The sequence below is a fragment of the Mus caroli genome, unplaced genomic scaffold (genome assembly GCF_978045245.1).
Source record: "Mus caroli unplaced genomic scaffold, Mus_caroli_1 scaffold_4, whole genome shotgun sequence".
NCBI classification, from domain to species: Eukaryota; Metazoa; Chordata; class Mammalia; order Rodentia; family Muridae; genus Mus; species Mus caroli.
The window spans coordinates 25,525,727-25,535,444 of record NW_028227259.1 but is presented as its reverse complement, the minus strand read 5'-3'; the positions used below and the strand labels follow the sequence as shown (position 1 = coordinate 25,535,444).

Here is a 9,718-nt window from a genome sequence, read left to right as displayed (position 1 = left end):
TTGGAGAAGCCAGCAAGAACTCCAGGTATATTGCTGTGGGTAAGTTTGTCAGCTGTGCAGATGATCCCAACCACAGGCCAGCCAGTTATCTAAAGAGTATGCACCTAAGTCTTATACTGTTCAGCTCTGAGGAAGGCTTGATTCACAGTGAAGAGGTGGAACCGGAAGACAGGACAGAGATGTACAGCATTCATTCCTCCAAATCCGCCAGGCCTGACTTATGGTCTCCACAAGCAGCCGTCCACTTCCTTAGGGCTTAGGTCCTCCATAGACTAGCTCTGATCCAGAGGAAATATTGGTATTTTACGAGTCAGCAACTGTTCTGGTGACTCCACAGGCGCCCAGGTCTTTTGGAATAGGGACTGTGACTGGACTGGATGCATTTGCAATCCCGTTGGTCTGTGTACTTCTTGAAATGTGCCTCTTAATCTGCTTCAAGTGCCAGTCTGCTCCATCATCGAAGCCTGAAAGTGACCTAGGCCCTCTTTGTGACAGAAGTTGAGGGAATGCTCTGGAGAGAGTCCATTGGGTTGGGTGGCTACTGGGTGGATATGTGGATGGGCAGGCACAGAGGATGGGTATGCCCTGGGGTGAAAATGACTGGCTGATCACTGAGGAGTGTATGGAGACCCTGTCTGCAGCATCACACTGTGGGGTGGGAAAGCAGATGAACCAAAAGTCATTCCTGAACTCAGAGATGGTGGTGGAGTTCCATAAAGATAGACACTGGTTGACAGTGAGTTCTGCCACTTGGGAGCTGCATCATGGTTGTTGAGATCTAGAATTTTTGGGGACTCTCTGGCCTCTCCACAGATTCATCCATCTTTTCTTCTTCTGGACCAGAATTGTGTCCATCAGGAGGAACAACCTTAGCAGTCACTGCATCCCTTTGAGTTGGAGGAGTTAAGGCAGAATTTAGTGTCTCACAACCTTGCAGACTAGTCAAGACATTCTTCTCTGGGAAGAGGGAGCATGGAGGGTGACTCCCTGGGGGTCCACTTGGGCTTCTCTGGGAAGGGAGAGATCTCTGCGAATCAGAAAAGCCCTGTGGACATGTATAATGAGGAGTCCTCTGATAGGGGTGGTAGGAAGGCAGAGAAGAAGGCTGGTAGGTATATCTCATTCCTTGCTGAGGATGGTACCTAGGAAAGAGTCCAGGTTGGGGACCATTATCCTGGAACCCCCTGGGAGGAAAGGACTGAGGCTGTGATCCTGAGGACTTTCCTCCCATCATAGAGCCCAAGCCTTGCAAACTTGGACTCATAGAGTACTGTGTAGCTGAGATAGAGTATTCTATGCCAGGCATGTATAAGGGAGAAAACTGGTTCACCTTGCCTGCCATCCAACTGGGATCTGTGCAAAGAGGTGTAGTAGCATTCGGTCCTATGCATAGCATGGCTTCTTGCAATGTTTTACCCCTGGGGCAGATTGGCTTTTCTGGACCACTACCATCAAGGCCCTTCCCCTCTGACCTACAGGGAGATGCTTCACCAAGGACCTCATTTTCATGTAGATTCCCCATCTCTGCCACTATGGAGAAGTCTCTCAAACAGCCTTGCACAGCTGGGCTGCTGTAGCTATTGTCCAAAGGCCAGGTGTTCTTGTTCTTTGATGTGTTAGAAGTGTCTGCGGAGTCTGAAGCATCACTATTGAGTCGGAAGTCCTCTGTTTCCCTTTCTTGTGGTGAGCTTTGCCTGGTACCGCTGGCTTGCAAGGGAGGTGCAGGGTGAAGTAGTTGTTTGAGGTATACCCCCTCTGAAGAACAAATGCTTGCTGCTTTCTCTTCATGTCCAGGCAAAGGCTCTGGGTCTTCCTCAGGCTCTTGTGTTTCAGTCATCTCCTGTGTACTCCCAGGGTTGTCCAATGCAGTCTCGGGCTCTGACACACATACTGATGACGAATGAGCTACCTTTGGAGAGGGACCAGTTATTGGGGAGGAGTGCGCTGGAGGGGGGTGGTAAGGCATACCTGGGGGAAAGACTCCGGAGGGGAGCTGCTTCATGGCAATCATTTCAGGGCTGTCCATCATGGATTCCCCTACTTGTGCCCCCCGGGGCACCTGGGAGGGCCCTCTGAATCCAGGACTTGGTGCTGGAGTTGGAGGTGGCTGCAAACCATGTCCATCAGACTTACAGGGTGGCTGCATATACCCTGAGGAAGGAACACCATGAGGTAGAAAGCTTGACTGTTTAGTCCACTGGTTTGGTGGGATAGGTTGTCTCATCACTCAGCCATCCATCACATGACCAATGGTATGAGGGTGGTGAGAGGGTCCTGGACCCAGGTGGGGCTTCTCAACTGGCCCCAAACATCCAGGGTTTACAGTACCATGGTTCCCATTCCAAACAGCAGGGTGTCCTCGATTTAGATACTTGTATGAATGATAAATATGACCGGGAGGAATTTCAGACCGTTCAGGAAAGTCTGGAAGTTGGGCTGGAGTCAAACCATGCCTAGAAGGAATAAATCCTGCCTAGAATGGAGCTGGTGGATCCATGTTTCCAACTTGACTGGGACAATTCATCTGCCCAAGCTGTAAGGATGGGACATGTGACACCATATTGGAAAGGTCTGAAGCACTGAGCAGGGATCCCCAATGGTTACTAATTCCAACTGGAGACTGTATAGCAAAGGTTGGGTGTTGCAAGGGCTCCTCTGGGGGCACCTCTGGAATTTGAGAGGAGCCATGTAAGTTGATGGGTTCTGATCCTTGAAGAGAGCCAAACGTTCCTGGTGCTGCTGGCTTCATCTGGTTTAAAAGGGATGCGTGACTAGGCACCCTACCACAATGCAGGGGGCAAGAAAAGCCTTGGCCATTTGATGTGCCGACCTCTGGAGGGAGTTGTATGGAACTGCTGCTCTGATTGTCCCCTGAGGAGGCAGCTCAGTGTGCTGCGGGCAATGATTTTCCCCCATTCTTTACTGGTGGCTGTTTCCTGCTCTACACTTCTGTGTTTCTTGAGAGAGTCCAAACATGGCTTCCACTATTTCTACCAGACTGACTCCTTCTTTTTTAGCATTTTTCATCCTCTTTGATCCAAAATTCTTCATCTGTGTCTCCATCTTCACCAGGAAAGTGTTTTGTCATGGCCCGATGGAAACACTGCTCTAAATTGTCAGACGTCTTGGTATATTCATTACTGTCACCATTGTATTTTCGGCAATTTTTGAACATGGTCTTCGTGACATTTACAAATTCCTCCTTGGTACAATATGAACCTCCATTTAATTTCTTCTCCATGCTTGAAATATCCATGGGGGTCTTAATAATCTGGTAATAGTTGGGGGCATAAGATTCATCCACAGGTTCCAAGAAGGGCCAGGAATTCTTGTGAGCCTTCGCCACATCTAGAACTTTTACAAGGCAGTGAAATCGTCATCCAATTCAAAGAGGTCCTTGGTCTTCTTCCATTCCCTCATAGGAGAATTCAGATCCAAATGGGAAAGTTCTGGGAGTAGCTCCTTGCCTTTAGCCAATAGCCATGCTCATTCTTCCCTGAGCTTTCTCCTCTTAGCCCAGACTTCCACTGCCTTGACCTTTTTCCTCCTTTTCCTGCATTCTCTCCTCCTTTAACATCTGATCTTGCTCCTTCTTCTGCACTGCAAGAAAGATCAGTCGTTCCTCCTTCTCCCACCTGTGCTTCTGTTTTTCTATCTTGGTGAGCATGGGAGTTTCCTCTAGCTTGATGAATTGGATGGGCAGGTGGACAGATATAAACCTGTGTTGCAGCTCTGGCTTTGTGCCCTGTGGACATTTTCCCTTCTGAGCAATCATGTTGCAGATTTCAGGCAGGAAGTCCTGCTAAGGAGCTTGTAGAGTTGCTGCTCTTGGAGAGAGGTCGGCTCTCAGGAAGCTCTCAGTAACCTGTCTCCATTCTTCTGTTAGACACAGGATCCACCAAGTACCTTGGCCTGCCCCTCCGAATCCATTTCTTTTGTGTAGGTCAGACGTCAAGGAGTTTTCTTCCTGCTTTTCACTGGATATAATCTCCTCCTGTAGTTTTTTTTCGTTTTGCAGGCCTTCCTCTTCTTTTGTCTGTTTTTCCAGGAACATTTGAGACATTTTTTTTTTTTTTTTGCCTTTCACTTTCCCTGCTCAAGGAGAGTTCTCCATTGGACCTTCCGTGTACTAGGTCTTCTTTGTACATTTGTGTCCCATAGAAGTACCAGTACAGTGCACCTGAATTGTCTTCACCTAGAGGTTCAACTCGGAGACTGTCTGCATCCAGACCCTTGAGAAGATCAAAGACATCATCTGCAACAAGCGGGTAATCACAAAGGAGATGCAGGATCTCTACTCATGTACGCAGAGGAAGGTTTGAAAACTGGGATCTCTCAGAGGATTGGGCTTTCCTTCTTCAAGCTCACAACCTTAGTTAACAATATCTTCCAAGTAGCTGTGGAATGTCTGAGACGTGATACCTCTTCGCTAATAGCAGCCTTGAAGCAGGCAGGCAATCAGATCACTGATAAATACCAAGTCATCTCTGTGAAGAGCTGCCTCTAACTCCTCGATCTCGAAGTTGAGCAGGCATAACGCCTTGTGAAAGAACAAGCAGAATTGTGCGATGGCTGGGACTTCCCACCAGGAGCAGAGCATGCCCATCATGGCCATGCAGCCTTCCTCTGGGCACATCTCCCTGCTGTGATTACTCATTCACTCTTGCTTGCTTCAATCTTGCTTGCTAGCTCCAACTCTGGCCATGGGGCAGCGCCTCTCACTCAGCAAATGGCAGCTCCCTCAGCTTAGCAAGAGCTCAAGCAGAGGAGGGCCAGGACAGGGGTAGTGCACTGGGGGAGTAGCTTGCAAACTCGCTCAAGCAGCCGCATGCTTTCCCCCTCCCTCAATGGCTGTCCCAACATCTGACTTAGTTATGGTTTTACTGCTGGGAACAGACACTATGACTAGGGCAAGACTTATAAAAACATTTCATTGGGGCAGGCTTACACGTTCAGAGGCTCAGTCAATTATCATCAAGCATGACAGCATCCACACAGGCATGGCAAGAGCAGAGCTGAGAGTTCCACATCTTCACCCAAAGGCTGCTAGTAAAAGACCCATTTCCAGGCACCTAGGATGAGAGTATTAAGCCCACACACACAGTGACATGCCTACTGCAAACAGGTCACACCTATTCCAACAATGCTACCCATCCAAATGGTGCCACTCTCTGGTACAAGAGTATACAAACCATCACAACTTGGAAGCATATTATGGCAAAAGCATGAAATAGACTGACGGCTGCCATGTAACAAATTTCCTACAGATATGGTAAGGGGGCAAGCCTTACCAGAGAGAACTTTGTATCATTAGGAAAGATGTCTGCATGATGTTAGCATGTTAATACAAGGTCCATGGCCTCAACAGGAGCACTTTCAAGGAGGACAGAGAATGTGTGTTTTACTTGAAATAAAGGGCTTCAGCACTGTTGCTCAGACTGGTCGGTGCAGATTTCACCTCACTCTATTGATGCAGAGGAACCCAAGTTGTCCTCCCACCTTCCTTTTGAGCAAGGTATAGGCACAAAAAGACCAGGACGCAGAGCTGGTGTCCAATTCCTCAGTTATGCTCAATTTTTAACTAATGTTTAAACAAATACAGTGTGGTCACTTATTATTGATAGTCTTCACATCTTACTGAGGGCACCAACTGCTTGACTACAACCAACTCTCTAAAAAGTCTGCGCCCTGGGACATATATCAAGATCAATCTGGCATGGAGGTGCATGCACACTTTCCTGTACTGAACATAGAAAGGTGGAGGTAGAAGTTTGATGTATGGTAAATTGGCCACCAAGTTCACATTGTGTTTCTGGATTTCATCTCAGGACAAGGATGTGGAGAGTCTCTGATGGCTTCTGTCTAGCCCCTTGAAAGGTTCTCTGAGCTTTGGCCTCAGCACTTAATACTTCCTGCTGGGTCAGCAACACTAAAGGTAGCTAAGATTGTCATCAGCACAGTATCACGCTAGCAGCAGTGGATATTACTCAGTTGTTCAGATGATGATACTCACTTTCATTTTTACCTAATGTGGGCTAAGGGAAACAGAGAACATAGTCCTTAGAATGGAAAGATCATTCTCACTTCTCCATCTTCCCAGAAAGAAAGACTGGAAGGGAGAGAATGGTAAGTTCTTTATAATAGAGAAGACTTGTTAAGTGAGGCCTTTGATGTAGCATGTGATTCAGTGTTGTTTTCTGAAACAGGGTCTCAAATACCCCATGTGGACCAAGTTAACCTTGAGCTCAGATAATTCTGCTTCCACTTTCCTATATTTGAGCTTCCAAGTGGGGCCTCCAAGTACTGTGGAAACATAACTAGTCATTGTGAGAGACCTGGATAATCTAATGCTAAGGCATGTACAGCACAGTATAGCAAAAGTCATTGATTTCTATGTCTGCCCCCTATTTCAGATAGTTGCTGTCATATGACAGCCAATCATCAACAGAGAAAACAACTTGACTCAGCAAAGTCATGGTGTCCACATTCTGTTGTGTTCTGTATGAGGTTTGTTAATCTTACAATGGTACATAAACCATTCCATGGGACCCCTCAAATTAAGGGTCAATATGCAGTTATATCTAAAATGGCCTGATCCGAACAGAGCACTGGATACTTCCCTAACTTTAAATGAACTAATTTTGTTTTTTCATTTGTTTTTGTTTGTTTGTTTGGTTTGGTTTTTGGGTTTTTGTTTTCTGTCTTTATAAGTTAACAAAGATAGATTTTTTGAGCTATGGCTTAGGCACAAATCCTGAGCAATGGTTCTGATCAATCAACTTTAGGGTCTGCATTTAATGAATCATTAATGTTTGATGGAAATTGGGTTTTGAGTGGTTTGTGGGGCCAAACATGAACCCAAATACAAGATGATAGGACCTTGCCCAGTCAACTAACCTATGACTATAGTATTACCCTATACTTTCTGCCTGCACATCCGCACCTCTGTTGAATATATTATTTATTTCATACAGAAACTCATGGTCTAGCACACAGAGGGCTATAAGCAATACTGATCGGTGAGATTGGTGCAGTGAGAAAAGCCCCCACACAATCTGATGGTCACACATTGGTGGCTCCATATTTCAGTTTCCTTTGCCAAAAGATCTCTAGAATGTTGTCAGAAGCATGATGACTGCATGTCTCCCTCCTAAGGGATTTTGGGGCAAATTTCAAATGCTAAACACAAGGCTTCATGAGTGTGGTCCCTAACACACACCCACACTGCAACCAGCCCTGAAGGCTCAGCATGGATGAGATTTCATGCACCTGTATATGATTAGACAGGAGTAGATTTTGGCTGCATATTCAAACTGGTATGATTTCTCACTAAGTTTTAATGGCTCCTATTGCTGATTGAGGAAAATTTAAGGTAGGATGAGATATTTCTGAGAAGGGTTTGGAAAGGAAACACAGAGTTAGATGCATAGGAATTACTTAGGTGTGGCCACTCAAGCCTAGAGCAAACCCTGGCTTTGAAAGGAGGATGTGCTCAATGGCTATGCCCCAGGAAAGAGCAGCTCAACTTCCTGTCAGTACAGGGAGAACATTAGCAGGGAACCAAAGGCTTTATGTAGTCCATGACATCAGCAGTCCCTTCTTGGACATTCTATTGTCTCCTGGAGAGTTCTAAACAACCTCTGTGATGTCACCAGTGTTGTAGTTACAACAAGCTGACTGAGATTTCTCAGTCAGAGACTGGACATTGCAGTGATGGCCCTGCTTGCCCGACTTGGTAGACTTTTTCAGAGAACCAATGTGGATGGGAGAGAGACCAGAGAGGGGAGGAAGGATGCTGGCCTTCCATCTGAGAGTAATGAAGGACGAAGGAGGTGGAATTGGCGAATGTGGAGTAAGTCCTGGGAAGTGGATGTTGAGCTTCCTGGTAGGGGTGGCCTGAGCTGGCCTTTCTAGTAATGTGGAACTGGAGACTCTGGGTAGCAAAAAAACTTCCACGGTTATCACAATTCTTGAATCATCAAGGATTTCAGAACAGTACTTTTCCATCCCCTAAGGCAGGAGTTGGCAAGGTCAAAGCTGTTAGGCTATGAACTTCAAGTCTTGACTTGCACTGGGTATTGTGGGTGTTACTTGGGGACAGAATGAGACCATCAGGAGTGAGAGCGGGTCTAAGCTATTCCAGTTTGAGGGAGGGATTACCTGCATTTCAGTCCATGGCTTCTTTAAGCTCCTGTAGTTATCTGACATTAGTCACAGGGAGAGAATGGTGCTCCAGACCATGATGTCATGTTCTCAGAACTACTCTGACCTCCTGTTTGTGACAGTTCCTACCTTACCTTTCTTTATCACCAATTGTGGGTGGCAGCCATTTCTATACTGTAAACAAAGAACAAGCAGTTGATAGACCCAGAGGGGGATTCTATTTTTATTTCTGGGATGTTTTGTGTTTCAGGGGGGAAGTTGATCATTGTGATGAACATATTCTCCCCCTGCCTGACTTATTAAGCCAATTCCTTGGCTTAGAGTAACAGGTTGTATATCTGAGCATCTCCAATATCTCAAATACTTGTGATAGTGAATTTGTAGTCTGACTTGTGAAACCACAGGGCTCTGAAGCCAAGTTGTACCCTGAAGAAGACATCTCTCTGGTCATCATAAGCACGTTTAAGGGGGAATGAGGATACATCTGGCTACTTACATCACCTGATCTCTCTAGAGTGATGGTAGAACTGATATCCACTCAGAAGAAATCTCATGCTGGGACCAATCTCTTGGTGGTGTCACTAGGTTACAGGCCTTTTTCCTTCTCTTTGGTAAGTCCACACTCTTTGCATTCTCACATCAAATATTCTCATATTCATCTACCTACAGTGGCTCACAGACAGACATCATCCCCTATAACTGTCATGAGCAAGGAGCAGTTTGAGAAGGAAGAGAACAAGCTGATCAAAGAGATCCAGCTCACTACCCAGGAGACAAATGAGCTGAGAGATCGCCTGATCTATGTGACCGAGGGATCCATGAACAAGAGGTATACCTTGCTCCATACGTGTGGTGTCATTCCGGGGTCTGCAATGCCTCCTTCATCTTATGCTTTTAAAGGGGTGGGTTCTAGGAAGCTATACCACCAGAACATAATTGGGCCTCACTTCATGCCCCTAAATATTCATTAGAGGAGTGGCCACACCTGAAGTTTTGTCAGGATTAAGAAGGGAAATAGACTCTTGTACTCCCTCCACTTGAAAAGAGGAACTTGGAGTCTGAGTGAAGAACTCAGGGATAGAGGCAGTGATGATTTCCTAGGGTCCATTTGGAAAGCCTTTGACAGGAGGTTTCTAGGTGATGGGAGTTTGTAGTTGTGTTTTTACTTGTCTCCCACGTGATTGAGTGCTGGCACCTCCAGGTAGCAGCTGGAGGGGCCTGGTCCCACATGGTTCTTCTCAGTGCTTGATTAAAATGCCTGAAGTTCATGCCTGTCCCTCTTTGTCTGTGTGCCTGATACTCTGAGGCAGTAATGTTGCATGCATTACTCTACCTCTCATTGTGTTCCCTTTGTCTCTGTCTCTCTTTCTCTTTCATTCTCTCACTCTTTGTTTCTCCATCCTGTGTATAGGTCTAAGTTTGTGAGTCTATGTGCATGCACAGGTACAGACCTGTGAATATGTTTTGTATGTTTTTATTTCTCTCCACAATTTGGAATCTAGGGGTAGGTGTTTTGGCCTGAGGATTTACTTACCTAAGAGTATCCAGGTGAGGT

The 9,718-nt window shown here is 46.2% G+C and overlaps 1 pseudogene; it reads right to left on the bottom strand.

Annotated features, from left to right (window-relative positions):
- Positions 1-272: 272 nt before the first annotated feature.
- On the bottom strand, positions 273-4,636 carry LOC147005038 (chromatin remodeling regulator CECR2-like; annotated as a pseudogene).
- Positions 4,637-9,718: the final 5,082 nt, after the last annotated feature.